The following is a 17,771-nucleotide window of genomic DNA, read 5'->3' as shown; positions in this document are numbered from 1 at the left end:
AAAGATTCTTTCTTCAATCTGCAGGCAAGGATCCAGGACAAATGCACCTGACTGATGCTGGGCTTCAAGCAGTCCAGAAAAGAAAGGGGATGGGACATGGAGCCGAGGAGAGTTCTAGAACCCCTGCAAATAAGAGCTGGCCCACAAGGGCAGGTTAGAATATCCCCTGAGTATCTGTGAACACCAAGAAGCAAAGGAGCAGGGACGTGCTTGGCCCTCCTCTGCACGCATCAATCATTGTATCTTCATCCTTATCATTAGTTTTTGTAATTTCAGGTGAAAGGCCTGTGCCTCTCCAGCCGCGGAGAGGAATCCTCACAGAGTTACAGGAACAAGCCCCTTCGCACCCTTGACCTCAGTCCCGCCTTCTCTAACAGGAAGGCTTGAACAAACGTCCTCTAGTGTTTCTTCTGTCCCAACATGATACTCTTTAGCTCCAGGGAGACAATCTCAGAGGAGCGTGCTTCCTTCTCAAGAACGCCTCAGCCACAGATTCCTCTCACTAGGAACCATATCTGTACTATATCCCTCCCACATGCTACTCTTTTTTCAACATACTCCAGCTGGAGTAGCAGGTTCCTACTACCCAGCCTGACTGTTCCTAACCTCATCTGCAGATGCAGGTCCAAGGGTGGATGATGAGGGGCTGTACACACAGGGAGACACAGATCTAAGGCTCCTGTCCCTGTGTCTGAAAGACATTGCTGGGTTTGGAAACGGTGTGTTAGAAAATGCCTAAGAACATGTATGCCTGGGCTTGGAGTCAGTGGAGAGCCAAGCAGCTTGTGTTTCTGCCTCCCAGCCCACTGGCCCTCCAGACGGGGGGGGGTGAGCTTCCCTTTGTGTGGGCACTCTAGTTTTTAGAGAAAGTGGAACTGGGCAGCTCACCAAGCCAGGAAGGATGGCAGAGTATGACACAGGACACTGAACAAATGATCCACAGCTAAGCCTCGTGCATAGAGGACCAGGCCCAGAGAGGTCCACCTTTCCTGTGGCTCCATCATCTCTTCTGAAGAACAGACATCATAATGCCTACCTTGGTGGACAGGAAAGGGAGGGTGAAGCCGGTGACATGGAAAGCACCTGTGGTGTACCAGCCTGGGATTCCCCAGGCCTTGCGGCTTTCCTGGCTACTCCTCAATGAAAGACCAGACTAGGAAATTCTGAGTTCTTCTTTCTCTGCTACTGAAATACCAGCCTTGGCACCTAGTAATTACTGCTATCCTGTATCCTGCTCCTTTACAAATGCTCAAATAGTGTCTTGCAGTGGGGAGAAGTCAGTTCTTACGCTTGCATGAGAATGCCCTTCCTCTCATCTTCCCGACCAGTGCCGTGCCGCGGGGAAGATTTGCTTTCACACTAAAGTGAGTGTCTGTTTATGAGGGCTCCACTGTTTGCCCTTGTGAGTCGTGTCGTGTCCCCGCCCACCATGAGAGGCCCATTTGACAAGTGGATGCACTGAGGCTTAGATGTGTTAGGTTCATAGTTCACTGCCCAGAGTCCCCGGGCTGGACACATCAGGAGCTCCAGCCCAGGCCTTCTGACTCTAACACCTAGCTAAGGCTCACATTTTAGGATGGGATCTCTTGGCATTTTTCCTTCCTTATTTCTGGGTGATGTTAGCAAAGACTCTCCTTCATTCTCTTCAGTAGGGCGAGCTGCTGGCGGGCTGCACATCATCTCTTCTTCCTGCAGAGCTATTTCACAGTCGGAGGGCTTTGCCTCTGAAGGCCCTCCCTGGACTAGCTTTGCACCGCAGGCCGCCCACGCCCAGTACACTCTTTGTCCCCAGCCTCTCTCTGGTTAACCTGAGTCTCTTCCTCACTACCTTAGTCCCCTTCAGATCTGCCCTCCCTGTTCCCGGCCTCAGTTTCCTCCTGTGGACCGCAGAGCGCTTGATTGACACCTTCAGGCTGGACAGAGGATGAATGCTAGCCTGGAGCCAGTCTTCATCTTCCCAGCTGCGCTCCTCCCCGCAGCCTGCCCCGCCTCGAGGGCGGCTCCGGCGCGCGCCCTGCCCACCCTGCAGCGCACCCCGCCCGACGCCCGGAACCAGCTGAGCACACAGCTGGACCGAGCAGCCGCTGTCGCCAGCGCCCGGCAGCAGGTAGGGAGGCGGGCCGCCCGGGTCCCGGGCTTTGGGGGTGGGTCGAGCTGAATCTCCTCTCCCTCCCGTGCCAATCCGAGCTCGGATGAACTTGGAACTCGGCCCACGCGCGGGCATAGCGGGAAAAGGACGTGCTCGCTCACTGGCCTCTCTTCAAGGGGACGCAGGAGGGTGGCTGGGGGCTAGAGGTGAAGAGGAGCGGTCCGTTCCGCCACGCCTAGATCGGCTGTGCTGAAGGCTCCGGACCTCACCTTGACCCCGCCCCGCTGGGTCATCGTTGCTTTGGGGTGTCAGACCCCGTGTGCAGGTGACTGCCCACGCATGGTTTGCACAGTGGCCTGGTGAGGAGTCCGCACAGCGGAGCCTTCACTCCTGAGCAATACCTTCCTTCCTCAGGGCCCAAGACTGTTAGAAATTTCCTCCTTGTACGTGCCTGACATCTTCATGGCTGTTCCTGAAGGCAATTAGCTGTGTTCTTTCTCTCCTTGCAGTGCTGCGTTCCCTTTCCGCCTGGAGAAGAAACTTCTGACTGAACGTCGACTCTGAGTGATTACAAGTCCTGTCTCTGGGTCTCCATCACTTTTCAGGTCTGCCCTCCCCCAACTTTATTATAGCAACTTCCCCATGTCCCAGGACTTGCGGGCCTGCAGGGGAAGCCACAGGTCTGAGAGCTAGGGTTGGGCAAGCGGGAGATCTCTCTCTGCAGCCCAGACACCACCCCTGTAATCCATTCTTACAGTCTCCACGGAGGAAAGAGGAATCTTAACAGACCAGGAGTTCTTCCGGGAGTTCCTGCGAGCCTTTGTGGAAGGCGTTACTCTGCCTTTGTTAAGCCTCTGGGACTTTTCAAAGACTTAATCCTGCCCATCCTGTCCCCCAGGGACCATAATTCTGACCTGGGCACAAGGACCTCTGAGCCACTTTATACTGACCTCCTGTGGAGTCGCACTCCATCTCCGAGTCACACAGTGAGGCCATGGCAGGGCATGGGCCCAGTTCCAGCCTACTCTTCCTGACTCCTTTCCTGGGAACACTCTTGGGGTGTTCTGTGCAGTAATGGCCAGAGGTCTCACACTGCCCACACGGTTGTGGGTGTTGGTTGGTATTCCTTGGGAGACTTTAAAAGAAAGAGGAAGAAGGTGGGAACCGAGCACTGGTGGCCTCCAGCTTCTTTGAGACTGTTTTCCTTTCTTGGGCCTCCCTATTTATAAATGCCAGGGAAATCATAAACAGCCCCGGGAGCTTGGTTTGGCACTCATGTAAATTACCCAGCAGCAAAGGTTTCCGTGTGAATCAGGGGAGGGACTCCAGAATTTTCCATAGTCTTTTTTTATTAGGAACTCGCAGGAGGGGGTTGGGGGAGCAGGCAGGCTTGCCTGTCCGTCTGTTTCCTTCCCTCCTACCCTGATGCAGGTTTCTCTGGTTTGTGGTCCGGGTCCTGACCGTGGAGGGGCCCAGGAGCCCCAGGGAGGAAAGCACCCTCCATACTTCCCATCTTGACGTAGCTAGACCATACTCAGTTACTTCAGCCTAGTAAGAGGGGTGACTAATTCTGTCTGTGTGAGCAAGGCCTGAGAAATGAATAACAGTTTGCCAGAATCAGGCAAGAGCTATTCAAGAAGCAGGGGCAGTTTGTGCAAAGGCACTGAGGTTTTCTGAACATTCTACATGGCTAGATTGGAGGATGGGGCAAGGTTGGAGGGCTGGAATTGGTACTAAGTGAAGACGGAACTGGGTAAACTAAGGACTTAGACCTTATACCACAGGCAGGAAGATGCTGGGTAAGGTTTGTGCAGTGACCGAGAACTCACTGAGCCAGCGGCTGATGTGGGGGTGCATGGGGAAGGGCTGTATTAGAGAAGGCCATCTCGTGGCCAGCAGGCAGGTCCAAACCAGAGTAATGCCTGCTGGGATGGCCAGCAACAGGTCCTGCAAACTTAGGTCAATTTTATCTGAACACAGATGGGATGCAGCTACTCTATAGATGCTGTTATTGTTAGTGTCTCAGTGTTGCTGGTGTTCTTAAAAAAATAGTTTTAAAATAAAAATGACTATTGCTCTAGGTTCAAAATGAGGGACAGTCACACAGCCTCCTTTGTCCTATGGCCCTCCTCTGTCCCTCGAGGTGAACAGTGGTCTGTGCTTTGAACTGGATTGTCACAGCGAGCACTGTCCTCTGCGGCCAGCGGGTCCCTCCTCCTGACTCCTTGTGGACACGCATTTGGCTGTAGAGATGGTATCATTCTGGCCTGTAGCGCTTTGCTGAAACACTGATCTCTGGTTTTCTTCAAGGAAACTCTCTGGTCTGCGCCCACAGCCTTTGAATATTTACTGACCAGAAATGATAGGTTAGAGGGAGAGAGAATGGAAGAGAAATTACTAGCTTAGGGGTGGAGCTGCATTCTTAGTTCTTTTTATATGTCTGTGGCGTGTGTGTGTGTGTGTGTGTGTGTGTGTGTGTGTGTGTGTGTGTGTACCTACATGTGTCCGCACACATGGGTGCATATGTAAGACCAGAGGTCAGTTTCAGGTATCTCCTATCACTTTTCACTTTATTTTTATTAACGTTTTTATTTATTATTAATTTATTATTACTGCATCTGGGGGCCAAACTCAGGTAGGTCATCAGGAGTGTGTAAGAAGTTCTCACTCTTCGGCTATCTCACCACTTTGAGAGTCTCTCCATGAACCTGGAACTCAAAATTCAGCAAGGCTGACTGGCCAACGAGCTTCAGGGACTCCCCTGCCTCAGCGTGGGAGTTAGAGATGTGCCCTGGGCACCTGGCTTTTAAATGGGTGCTGGGGACTTGGTATACACAGCTCAGAGGAGACTGGAGGGGCTCAGGGTTATTTATAAACACATATGTTCTTTACCATCAACAGGTCCCCAGAGTGTGGATCAGTCTCCCATCTATTTTAGGAAATTAAGGCTCCAGGACTCAGGCAAGGTCTTTTGTTAGCTGGGCACCCGGCCAGAAACTGGTCCTTCCTTTCTACTATTTGACAAACTCTTAGAGACATCCCAAAAAGCTGGGAAAAGTGAGTCCCCACTGGTACCTCCTAAGGAAGCTGAAGCAGAGACAAGCAGGTCCCAGGAGTTACGCATGGTGGTGCTGGGGAGGGGCGAGCGATGCTTAGGCAGCTGGGGGTTGTTAAGTAAAAATATCTCCTCCCTTTCAGCTGAATGAGCGTGTGTCATATTTCAGCCTGGTGTGGTTTGTGAAGTGGGAGACCACAGGCAGGCGTAGTTCCTGCTGCTGCTGGCTCCTCTCCCCCTCCTCCTGAGAAGTGTTTTCTTGCTTCTGCCCTGTCTGGGACCACAGGGGCAATTGCAGGGTAGGGAGAGACAAGCAGTGGGTGTGGTGGATGAGGCTAGGCAGCTAAAGGCCGGGGTCGGGGTCCCGTCTGTGCCGCTGACAAAATGAGAGGTAGCATTTGGCTCCTGCGCACGTTTTCAGTGGACACCAGAGTCCATTGCACACCGTAGCATAGCATCAGGCTTGCCCGGCTCCGAGTCAGAGTGCCTGTGCTCCGCATACCGACATGGTACCTTCGTGCCTAGAAGTGGCAGGTGAGCCAGATGCAGAAATTCTGTGGCCCTACTTGAATCTGGACAGACTCTACTAGAATTTGAGCAGAACCACTTGCTCCATCTTGCAGACAGGAAGCCGAGGTTTCACTCCCAGATGCTATTCCTTGATCTCCAGTTCACCTCCAGCTTGTATTGTTTTGCTTACTGTTTAAATGGGCTTAGGAAGGAGGAACTATTGACTCCATTTTACAGATAAGCAAACTGAGGCCTTCCCTAGAAGAGTAAAGTGGCTTAACCCAGAGGTCCCTTCCCAGCTCTTCTACTCTGTAGTTAGTGCCACTCACGGTTAGGTCGGCACGGTTGCTGCCTTGGTACCTCCTGTACTCCATGCTTGATTTAAGGAGGGGAACTGGGTCTCATTACACAGCCCTGGCTGGCCTAGAGCTTGCTGTGTAGACCGGGTTGACTTCAAACTCGCAGAGATCGGCCTGCCTCTGCCTCCCAAGTCCTGGGCTCAAAAGTGTGCAGCCCCACGTCTGGTCCGTTTTCTGTTTTGTTTTGCTGTTGGGTTTTCCTGGTTATAAAGTCTCTCTGAAACTGGCTTTCCCAAGAGGAATCCAGAAAGGGTTTGAGCCATGGGGCCTGGTAAGGAATTCTGATGAGGGGCCAGGCCTGTGGGGGTGGATTCCTTCATTTTGCTAAATTGGTTAAGCAAACGGTGTCTTGTTACTTTCTGGCCTCAACAGATCTATCGTTTGGGTCAAGTACTTATCAAGCAAAGGATATATATTCCACGTATGTCAGCCTCCAGGGTGGGGCCCTTGATTTCCCTGCTCAGAGGCTGTGGCTGGGCTGGACTCGTGAGTACTCGGTAAATACCAGTTAAATTTGGGGAGTGGCTTGGTAGTTTGGGAGGCATTTATGCTTTGTCTCTTCTGTAGCTAGAGTTTTCCTGCCTTGCCCACAGTCAGGACAAATCTCTCTCACCCACCAGTCCCACAGACGCTCAGACCCGACCAAGTAAACACAGAGACTTATATTGCTTACAAACTGTATGGCCGTGGCAGGCTTCTTGCTAACTGTTCTTATGGCTTATATTAATCCATTTCCATAAATCTATACCTTGCCACGTGGCTCGTGGCTTACCAGTGTCTTCACATGCTGCTTGTCATGATGGCAGCTGGTAGTGTCTCCCTCCGCCTTCCTGTTCTTTCTTTTCTCCTCTCTGTTAGTCCCACCTATACTTCCTGCCTAGCCACTGGCCAATCAGTATTTTATTTATTTACCAATCAGAGCATTTGACATACAGACCATCCCACAGCACTCTTCAGTGGGCCTTCCTTCCTCATGGTAACAGGCGCTTGTGATAGAAAACTTGGAAAATAAAAATTTTTAAAGATTTAAAACAACAACAAAGAACTTCCATAAGCAGCACCTGAGTGAGCGCCACGGGCTTTGGGGTGTGCTTTCTTCCTGGCATTTTCTGTTTTAAAATAGATTTATTTTATTGTTCGTGTGAATGCAGGTGTGTCTGTGTGTGGGTAGGTGCATGTTAGTGTGGGTGCTTGCAGAGCGTCTGATCTGGAGTTGGAGGGACAGATGTGGAGCTGCCTGTGATGTGAACTGAACTCAGATCTTCTGGAAGAACACCATCTCTCTGGCCTCCACTTCCTGACATTTTCAACACCACACCATGGTCATGCTGTACTTATAAGTTTCTGTTCTTTTTGCTTTTTTCTCAATATTATAGCAAAAATATTTTCTCATGAAGGATTCTTTAGACTCAAGTTTTAAAAGTGTTCTCAGGTTTACTATACCCAAGTAGGCAAGTGCATACTTATTTATTCTATATAAACTCTTACTCTTATGGTCCAGAAGATTAAAATGATAGAATAATATGTAGTTAGTTTTTTTACTCTTTGGGGGCCCACCACCCAGCTCCTAAATAAATACATGGAGACTTATTCTTACTTATGAATGCCCAGCCTTAGCTTGGCTTGTTTCTAGCCAGCTTTTCTAACTTAAATTATCCTGCCTGTCTTTAACTACATTTTGCCCCTGGGCTTCTTACCTTTCTTTATTCTATATATCTTTCTTTCCTTCTTACTCTGTGGCTGGCTGGGTGGCTGGGTGGCTGGGTGGCTGGGTGGCTGGGTGGCTGTCCTTTGGCATCCTCCTCTCCTTTTCTTGCTCCTCCCTCTTCTCTAGATTTCTCCTATTTATTCTCTCTGCCCGCCAGCCCCACCTATTTCTCTCTCCTGCCTTGCTATTGGCCACTCAGCTCTTTATTAGACCATCAGATATTTTAGACAGGCAAAGAGACACAGCTTCACAGAGTTAAACAAATGCAACATGAAAGAATGCAACACATCTTTGCATCATTAAACAAATATTCCACAACATGAACAAATGTAACACATCTTAAACTAATAATCCACAATAATAATATATTTAAATTAATTTTTTTTTTTTTGGTTTTTTGAAACAGGGTTTCTTTGTGTTGTTTTGGTGCCTGTCCTGGAACTCATTCTGTAGCCCAGGCTAGCCTGGAGCTCACAGAGGTCCACTTGCCTCTGCCTCCCACGTTCCGGGATTAAAGGTGTGTGCCACCACCACCCAGCTAATTTTATTTTATTTTAAAATTTTCCTTTTCCTTTTCTTTCTTGGTGTTGGGCATCAAACTCAGTGCTTCACACATGCTGTGCAACGTCTCTACTGTACTCTCAGCCCTGTTTCTGGTAAATTATAAAAGTGATGTATGCTAACTTGATTTTCATCAGTGTTATTCCACCCTTGGTGGACAGGTAGGTACCTTCACTTACCAATCATCTAACATCACACATTTAGGTTGTTCATAAACAATACCATGTTGAACACCCTAGTGAGTAATTTTTTTTATATGTTCTTTTAAATTTTTTTATTTAATTTTTTATTTGTATGTGCACATGCATGCCATGCCAAGGCAGGGGTCACAGACAACTTTATGGAGTATGTTCTCTCAGGCTTGGGGTCCTCAGGCTCGACCGCAATTCCTTGGACCCACAGAGCCACCTCTTGCCCCTTCATTGTGACAAAAGGAGTTCCTGGCTCAGTTGTGAGACATTCAACAGCGTTTGCTATATTTTTCCAAATTGTTATTCAGAAAGGTTGCAGTGGTTCACGTGTGGTCCTGTGTTCCTGCCATCATTGGCGGGGAAAACACATTCTTGAAGGAGCTCTGTAGCTGGCTATCAGGAGTCCAGCAGGTCTACAGACCATTTCCCTGAAACATCAGACTTCAACTCATTTTCTCAGCAAATCTTTTTGCACTGACCAGTATCAGAAGAGGGTGGGGTTGAGACTCTCTTTCCAGCTTCTGCTTTGCGCTTGCGGTTCGGACCCGGATTGGATCGCCTCTCTGCAGAGGGAACCTTATTCTCTTTGTACTTGTGGTTCAGTCTCAGAGTGGATCGCCTCTCTGCAGAGGGAACTTGGTTCTCTTTGTACTTGCGGTTCAGACCTTGAGTGGACTGCCGCTGTGCTTTGGTTTCCTCAAGGGTAAAGTTAAGATTTTAACACTAGCTTCCTACATTTTTGTTAGTTTTTTTTTGTTAAGACAGGGTTCCCTACAGCCCAGGCCAGCCTTGAACTCACGATGTAGCTGAGGATGGTCCTGAACTCCTACCTCCATTATAAGTGCTGGGATTATAGTCACGCACCACTGTGCCCAGGTTTACCTGCTGGACAAGCACTCTGTCAGCCGAGCCCAGCCCCAGCCCTTTCCTGGGGTTCTGAGACTGCAGATGTGCCGAGGATGTGCCGCTTCCTCAGCGTAGATCATCCGGACTCTCAGAGCTGTTGTTTTCTCCATCTGATTCAGAGCACCCTGGAGCCAGAGCAGAATGGTGAGGGCCGTTGTCTTCGTACGGTCACATACATGTTAGTGACTTCTCGAGCTTCAGGTCAAGTGGAAGCCAGTGGAGCTGTGTCATTCAGAGTGGATTTTCATGGGCTAGCCTAGGCCCTGTCCCCTTGCATGCTCCCAGACTGTTTCTCTATAGAGCATGAAGACACTTGGTTCTAGAATACTTCTTCAGGAGCTGGGAACTGCCTGCCTGCCTTTAAATGGCCTTTTTTTTTTTTTTTTTTTTTTTGGTTTTTCGAGACAGGGTTTCTCTGTGTAGCTTTGCGCCTTTCCTGGAACTCACTTGGTAGCCCAGGCTGGCCTCGAACTCACAGAGATCCGCCTGGCTCTGCCTCCCGAGTGCTGGGATTAAAGGCGTGCGCCACCACCGCCCGGCAAATGGCCTTTTTAAAAACTTGTAGAATTTGTGGTTGCATAGAATTCCATTTTCGTAGCGGTGAATGATATTTTAGATGCAGCAGGGCTGCATTTAGGAACTTTTTAGAAATGTGAAATCTCAGACTCTGCCCTTAGGGTGGCCATATTTAGCAACTAAGAAAACAGGATGCTAGTTAAATTAGAATTTCAGATAAAGATTGAATAATTATTTAGTATAGCTATTCTCCCTGCAACATTTAGGGCATCCTTATAAAGAAAAATCAGTGTGCATCTGCAGTTCAGATTTAAATGGGCATGCAGGGTATTTTCCAGCAACCCCACCTCCCCCGGCCCCAGTGCATCCATCCATCCTGCAGTCCTACAGGAGGCTCAGGGATTCTTACACAGCTCCAGGTGCGGGAAACATTATGTGCTAGAGGCCTTCCCGTCAAAGCCCACAATGAATGCTTTTTGTGATGTCTGCATGGGTAAAGCAGAACATAGTATTTGTTAGGGGACTGATAATTCCCACATTACTCATTCACATACATCTGGATGTTCCTATATTGTGTTTTCATACTACAGAGAGCTGTAGTACTTTCTACCTGCCACCCGTGAGTCCAAAAGGCCCCCCACATTGCAAGAAAAATAACAATCTATAGAGAGATGGAAAATTAATTTATTCATGGTTTTGTCCAAAACTGAGGTGGGTGGGTGAGTCTCAGTCCACCTCCACCTGGCTCACATCAGAGTGGCAACATGCAGAGGAAAAAGCCAGGGACTATGCACACCAGCGTTTCTCTTGGCACCAGGCTTCTGGGGGTGGCCCATCTTCACTCCCCACGTGGAGTTTCCCAGAAGAATGCCAGTTCTTAGGCCCTTGTTATACCGCATTGTTGGCAGTGGAAGGGGAAGATTCTTGGCCTTAGGAAAAAGCCCTGGCAGCTCTGGAGGCCTCAGTTTCTCACCAGCACACGCATCTCTGCCAGTGCCCATGCCAAGTTACTCTCAGCCTCCACACTTGGGATGGTAACACCAACCTTTGTGTCCTCAACCCCGAGTCTGTGTCTGCGGTGACTGCAGAAGGTGTCACTCTTTACTGCCTTCTCGCCGGACAAGTTTCCTGACCTGACCTGTAGAGTTGGGTCTCGGGAACTGCCGAGTTCCACCTCTTCACTCCTCAGGCCAGGGGTTCTCGTACCCTGAAAGAGTGAATGTGTTTCCACCGACCCCCAGCTCCCTGGCACTGCCTTCACTTGTGATAGTTGTTCAACCCAAGGCCTGGGAAGATCGGGGAGCCTGGCCATGGACATGCCCCTAGTGCCTCTTGGCTGCTGAGCTTGGCTAAGTCACGTGCCCACCTGTCTGACCTGGTTCCCTAACTTGGCTCCCACTCCTCTGTGAAATGGGGATGCTGTCTTCTCCTCTCCTCCCAAGTCAGCTTCCCTACCTGTCTAGGGCCAGATCTCAAGATCAAGTGAAGGCCTAGTCTATCCATTTTACATCCTGGAGTGGAGTTCTTTCTGAGTTTGGTCAGATCTGAGAGCAGGGAGGTGACACTGTGGCTCCAGAGAAGATGCTTTCAGACTTAACGATTTTGAAAGTAGACAGAAATGACATTCCAAAGAATCTCAGACTTACCATGTCCACAATCACTCAGTGATTCGCCGAAAATGTAGGTGCTGTTTCCTTAGGGCTGGGGCCTGGAATCTGCATTCTTGATGCATCTCAGCTGATGCTGCTGGTCCAGGGGTCACACTGAACTAGAAGATTCTCAAGGAGGACTGAGTAGAGTGCTTACCTATCATGCATTAAGCCCTGAGGTAGATCCCCAGCATGCTAAAGAGGGTGCAGTGGTGCACACCTATATAAAGTGGGTGTGACATTGCACACCTGTATAAAGTGGGTGTGATGTTGTACACCTGTATAAAGTGGGTGTGGTGATGAACAACTGTATAAAGTGGGTGTGATGTTGCACACCTGTATAAAGTGGGTGTGATGTTGCACACCTGTATAAGGTGGGTGTGATGTTGCACACCTGTATAAGGTGGATGTGATGTTGCACACCTGTATAAGGTGGGTGTGATGTTGCACACCTGTATAAGGTGGGTGTGATGTTGCACACCTGTATAAGGTGGGTGTGATGTTGCACACCTGTATAAGGTGGATGTGATGTTGCACACCTGTATAAGGTGAGTGTGATGTTGCACACCTGTATAAAGTGGGTGTGATGTTGCACACCTGTATAAGGTGGGTGTGATGTTGCACACCTGAATAAAGTAGGCAGGAAGATCAAAAATTCAAGATCACCTTTGGCTGTGTATTGAATTCAAGGCCAGCCTGGGATAAAGAGACCCTGTCTCAGAAAGAAAAGGGAGTGGACAATTGATAGTCAATTTAGAATAATTATCTAAAAGGTAAATCTATTGATGAGGCATAAACAGCCAGTCTAGATTCAGATACGTTTTTGTTTTCTTCAGAGTTGTTGGGCATAGAACCCAGAGCCTGTGCTGGCTGGGCAAACGTTCCACCCGTGAGCTGCCTCCGACCCAGGTCCTCTCAGAGCTCAGCTGCCCCCGACCCAGGTCTTCTCAGAGCTCAGCTGCCCCCGACCCAGGTCTTCTCAGAGCTCAGCTGCCCCCGACCCAGGTCTTCTCATATCTCTCCCTGGAGATTTCTTCTCCCCATCCTGTCTGCCTCCCTCTTCTCTTCAAACTCTGGGCCAGACTTTAGTCCACTGTTTCTAGAATGTGAGCAGCTGTTGAAATAGTTTCCTGCCAAGTCATGGCGAGGTAGGGCCTTCAACAGGAGCAAGTGTCTCAGTGGAGTGCCATCTGAAGGGCCGCAGTGGGCTTTGGTAAACATCACTACCAGAAAGGTTTTACCCTTAAGATGATAAACATTCTTCTCAGTAAATATGTGAACGAAAACTGTTGCTGGAGCGGCTCACTCTATTTCTGTTTGGCTCTGAGCTAAGAATGTTTTTTTTAACCAATCGATAAAATAGAATGAAAACAGAAGAAAGGGAGGGAAAACAACAATAAAAACCAAGAAGCATATACAAGAGACAGCAGTGGCCTGCCGTGGCTCAGATCATGGACCCCGTAACCCTCTGCACAAGTTCACTGTAAACCCGAGCAACCAAAGCTTCGGGTCTTTCTCCAAGTGAGCAGGAGGCCTAACCTTATTTATAGCTGGGTACTGAGTAAGCTAGACCCAAGAGCAGTGGTCTGTCTGGACATCCTGACTGTGTGACCTGACCCATGGCGCCTTACTTTGCCCCTCTGAGCCTGAGGTCTCACTTGGCAAGTGGCATGATACTTGCCTAGCAGACTTCCTGTATTGCCTGTAGGGTCTGATACCTAGGAAGTGTACCAAAGTGACAACTTGTCACCGGAGGTGGCCATTTGAATCCTTGTGATGTGACTGGACATCAAGTCCAGAAGTCCCACTGGTGACTCGGGAGGGGTCTTGTAGGGTGAGAAGGGCCACTGCTGTAGCCTCCACCACTCACAGGCAGAATGCACCGGGTGAGTCCCTGGTGGCAGCACACTGTCAATGAGCTCCCCGCCCAGAGGTTAACCTTTCCTTGGTGGACAGCCTGACTCTTGGGAGCTGCCTCCCCCGCCCCCACCCCCCCCCACCCCCCCCAGCTCTGAGGTAGTGCACAGGCAGACTCAGAACCAGCAGCCTGGAGCTGGCCTCGGGGACTGGGAGGCTGCAACAGAAACCCTCTCTTTCTTGTTCCATTGGGAGCGTGTGGGTGGAGACCTAGCTAGTAGTATCAACTGCTTACAGATTTTGTTTGAGTTGCTACAGTCTTTCCAGAAGGGAAAACCTGCAAGCCCAGACTTAGCTGGGCTCATTGTCAACTCATCCAAGCATGGAAGCTGGTGTCCGTCTAGAAGAGTGTCGTGTTCTTGCCCATAGATGGCAGTATCTGTACTGTGAGCAAGCTCTGTGGGAATGTGCCTGTGAGCATGTGTCAGCCATGTGTGCAAACATATTGTTCCCAGGCTTCTTCCTTTGGAGAATCTGGAGCTGCAGCAGGCAGGGTCTGGGGTAGCATGAACAGATCTTAGTCTGCTGGGAGAGAGCAATACAGAAATAGACTGCTGCAGTTTAGTATGGCAGAGAACCTAGGGGCCGAGAGGATTCAAGAAAACAGTGCATACAAAACGTGCACAGAGGATACAAGGAACGGAAGACACTGGCTGGAGCCTGGCAGGTCCAGATGAAGATGGCAGTGGATGAGAACTGTGGTCCAAGTGGTTGGCCACGACAGACCACAAAGAGCAGGTGCTGAAAAGTAGGTAAAGGATCCTGCACCTAGTCTAGGGGCTGTGTGGAGCCACAGCAATCTGAGACACCCAGTGACGTGGTCTGGGCCTGCTCTGAGGAGGTTTGCATTGTGAGGGAGCCAGAGACGGACTGTCCAACTGAGAGGTCCAGTGGGGATGGAGGGTGGAGGTGTGTTCCGGTACAGTCAGAGGCCGAGCTGGAGGTTGGGGGGGTTGCTGCTTGGGTCCTTGTGTGGATGGGAGATGGTGGCCGGGGGTATCCTTTGCTGAATGGGAAAGGGGTGCACTTGGGAACGTATGCAGCCTCCTCCCTCAAGTGAGACTGGTTTGGAGTTAATAGTGTTCATAGTTGTCTGTCATTTTCAAAAACAAACTCCCATTGTGCTTTGTGTACTCTAGGAATTAGGGATTTTCTGCGAGATATGTGAGAAAGGCCTGCAGAAGCGCCATCTAACTCCAGTTCCCCAGACCTAGATAAACATGTGACCTCTGACCTCTCTGTCTGTGGCTTCAGGTCCGCTGCTGTGTCCCCTACCAACACTGCAGAAGCCACCAGCAATGTCTGGGCCGTACGCTGTGGTTAGGGGGGGACCTGTTGTATCCTCATCTGTGAGGTCTGTGAGACCCCACTGTGATGGCATCCTGATCTCCCCCTGGCTGGAAGAAGCTGGTTTGGGTAGCAAGATCTTCCAGAGCTGGAAGGAGCTGACTGGGACAGGGACACAATGATAGGATTGAAGTTCCAGGTTGTCCCTGGAAGGCAGGGGCTGGAGGGCTCAGCTGTACAACCCACTGCTGGTCTGGGATTAGGATAGGGTGGTCCTCCAGCCCTCTTCTGACATGCACCGGAGGTGGCGTTTGCCAGGTCATGGACTGGGCCACAGTCTCAGAGTGAAGCAGTTACTCCGAGGAGCTCATAGCCTGGCATCCTGAGGCCACTCTTGGCCAGCTCAACCCTCCAGGAGCAGGTGTGGGCACCACTGTCAGGAAGTGAGTGTCTCCTTGCTGGAGCTACGCAGGTAGGCAGGATTTACCTTAGACACTGACACTGAGATTCCTGGCCCTTTCCAGGTACCACCGACTCTTCTTCGGCTGTGACTGGGCAGCTGTCACAGCATCTCCTCACCGAGTGGCTCTCTTCTCCTTGTACAACCCTGTAAGGTAGGTAGAACAACACAGAACCACTGACCACCTAGTGTCCTGGGGAGTCTAGATGATTCCAGAGTGCGAGCAGCTGAACAGCCTTTGTGGATTAAAAGTTTTTCCCTTTGTGGACATACTGTTTATTCATTACCTCATCTGCTCCTCACCAAGGGAAAGGCAGGTGAGGGCAGGGATGAGGCAGGGATGAGGGCGGTCCTGAGGGGAGGGGTGAGGCAGGCTGAGCACCCTGATGCCTGCTCTCACCCTGGCGGGGCTTCTTGCTTGCTGTGCTCAAGCCTCCTGGGAGCGCTATCGTGGGGTGGGTTCCTTGAGGAGGCGAGGTAGGAACTCTCCCTGCAGGTTGTAGAGAGGTGCAAGAAGTTGGGCTGTGGCCACCAAGCCCCCTGCTTGTTGGCCCAAGGAGGCACCTGAGGAGTGAGTCATGCCAGGGTGGATGAGTCATCCCCACCTGGCTGGCTGGGTGGGCGGGCCACCTATCAGGTTCCCAGGCGAGCCTGAGGTGCAGGGCACTGGGAGGCTGGGCGCTGGGCGGAATGCAGAGTGCTGGGCTACAAGCCAGGAGACACAGATTCCCTCCCAAGCAGGCCCTGGGCTTTTCCTCCTGTAAGGCGGTACATTGGGTCCCTCCTTGTCTGACAAGGTGGTTGTGGGGATCAGACAGGACTGCAGATGCCTCCTTTGTGAGCTGAAAAGCCATGGGGGTCGCTGTGAGAGGTTTCCACCTGAACAGAAGAGAACTTCTAATTGTGTGAGGAGAAAGGAAAGTGCCCTCCAGCCCACAGCGTCAATGGCTAGCCCACAGCGTCAATGGCCAGCCCATGGTATCACTGTTGCTTGCCAAAAGAAGCAGGAAGTGAGTGCCTGTATTTCCCAATGCTCCACTGCACCCAGCTGCCAGGCGGTGACAGGAGCTGACCATGGCTCTGTCCCTCTTAAAGTCTAGATGAGAGGGCCATTGGTACTTAGTCCTTGGAGCCAGGGGTTTCTAGAAGGTTCTCTAGACCCAGAGGCCTGGCCTCTCCTCAGCTGCCACTGAAGGATCACACCTGGCTTCTGGGGTGCCTGCTTCTGACAGTCCAGAGGCAGGGGAGTCCTTTTCCGTGAATGCTTTTGCGAGCCATGTCCCCAGGCCCTTGCATTCTGCCTGCCCAACTTCGGAAACCACCACAGGGCCACAGCCAGACCTGCTCGGGCCTGGCTGAATGTCTCAGGGGCCTGCCTGTTCACCCTTGCAGCTCCTTCATCCCCTGGACTGCACCCGCCTCACGCTCACCTCCATGAACTTGGGTGTAAGCAGGTAAGGAGGGTGACTTGGTGCCCTCCTGTCAGGTCCTCAGATGTCCTTGTCCCAAGTCTCTGGCACATTGATTCCTTCTTCTCCATCTGGAACATTCTCTCCCTTGCCACTGGAAGGCTGAGCCGTGTTTCCCAAGCTGCCCCACCCCACCCTTTCTGACTATGCACAGGGCTTTGTTTTTCTGAACTTAAATGTTCAGCAGATTCTGGAATCCATTCATTCACAGAATCATGTGACAGATGTCTAGGCTGGGAGCTAGGGGTTGGAGAAGGAGCAAAGAATAAAACCTTTCCGTACCTCCTGGGTCTTGTGGAGATGGTTATGCCTGCCATGGCTTCTTTTTTCTTCGCCTGAGGAGGATCTGATGGGTTAAGGGAACAGCTGGGGGGGAGTGCTGGATGGCAGGGTGAGCTAGGAAGGGAGGGCATCCCTCAGAGGGAGGGGAATGGCCAGGCAAGGGACCAGGAGCTTCCAGGCCATGCTGAACTCCACTGTGGATTTCACTCCAGGCTACTGGAGACTGTTAGGAGCTTCCTAGTGGGAGACTTGGAGAACTTCATTAGTGGAACCATGATACACACGCACACACATCTTAAGACCCTGCATGGTGTTGTTTCAGGGTTTTCCTCACTGAAGTGCCCCCTGATATTGAGAAGTCCTGGGAAATGTGCGCTTGCCCAGGATTCTTTTGGCTCTTTGCCGCCACCTACCCCCACCCATGCCCGTTGCCCAGCCAACCCTTGCTGACTCTTGCACTGGGGTGGGTGGTGAACTGTACCATCCTGCAAGAGGAGAGCCTCTGTAATCCCTGAGGGGGCAATGGTGGCTGATACCCAGATACTTTCCAAGATGCCCAGGGGACCAGTCAGCTTTTCCTGCCCGTGAGATGAATGCTGGGCTGGGATGGGGAGTTGAGTGTTCCAGGCAAGAGGATTATGTGCAAAGGGCTGGTCACCTGGAGGAGCCCTGTGTCCCTGCCTGACTCACCTGACAAGTGAGTCAGGTCTGGAGAGATCTGGAATGCTGTTGAGAAGAGGAGTGACTTGATTGACAGGATTTCAGAGCAATCAATTGGTGGCAGGCAAAGAGGAGGGCGGGTCAGAGAGAGC

At 50.9% G+C, this 17,771-nt stretch overlaps 1 protein-coding gene across 3 annotated transcripts in view; it reads left to right on the top strand.

The window, feature by feature from the left end:
• The first annotated feature begins 630 nt into the window (after positions 1-630).
• Positions 631-17,771, top strand: part of Gsn (gelsolin) — a 57,626-nt gene continuing 40,485 nt past the window's right edge. Inside the window, exons 1-3 of one of the 3 annotated variants that reach the window (XM_006988745.4) lie at positions 631-2,107; positions 2,599-2,694; positions 15,273-15,362. The gene's annotated coding sequence lies outside the window, so the exon portion shown is untranslated. The remainder of the gene's footprint in view (positions 2,108-2,598; positions 2,695-15,272; positions 15,363-17,771) is intronic. The other 2 variants (XM_016007180.3, XM_042274790.2) reach the window with 2 other exon arrangements.

Source organism: Peromyscus maniculatus, chromosome 4 (assembly GCF_049852395.1).
Source record: "Peromyscus maniculatus bairdii isolate BWxNUB_F1_BW_parent chromosome 4, HU_Pman_BW_mat_3.1, whole genome shotgun sequence".
In the NCBI taxonomy this organism is placed as follows: Eukaryota; Metazoa; Chordata; class Mammalia; order Rodentia; family Cricetidae; genus Peromyscus; species Peromyscus maniculatus.
The sequence above is the reverse complement of the archived record's forward strand: the minus strand, read 5'-3'. Positions and strand labels throughout refer to the sequence as shown.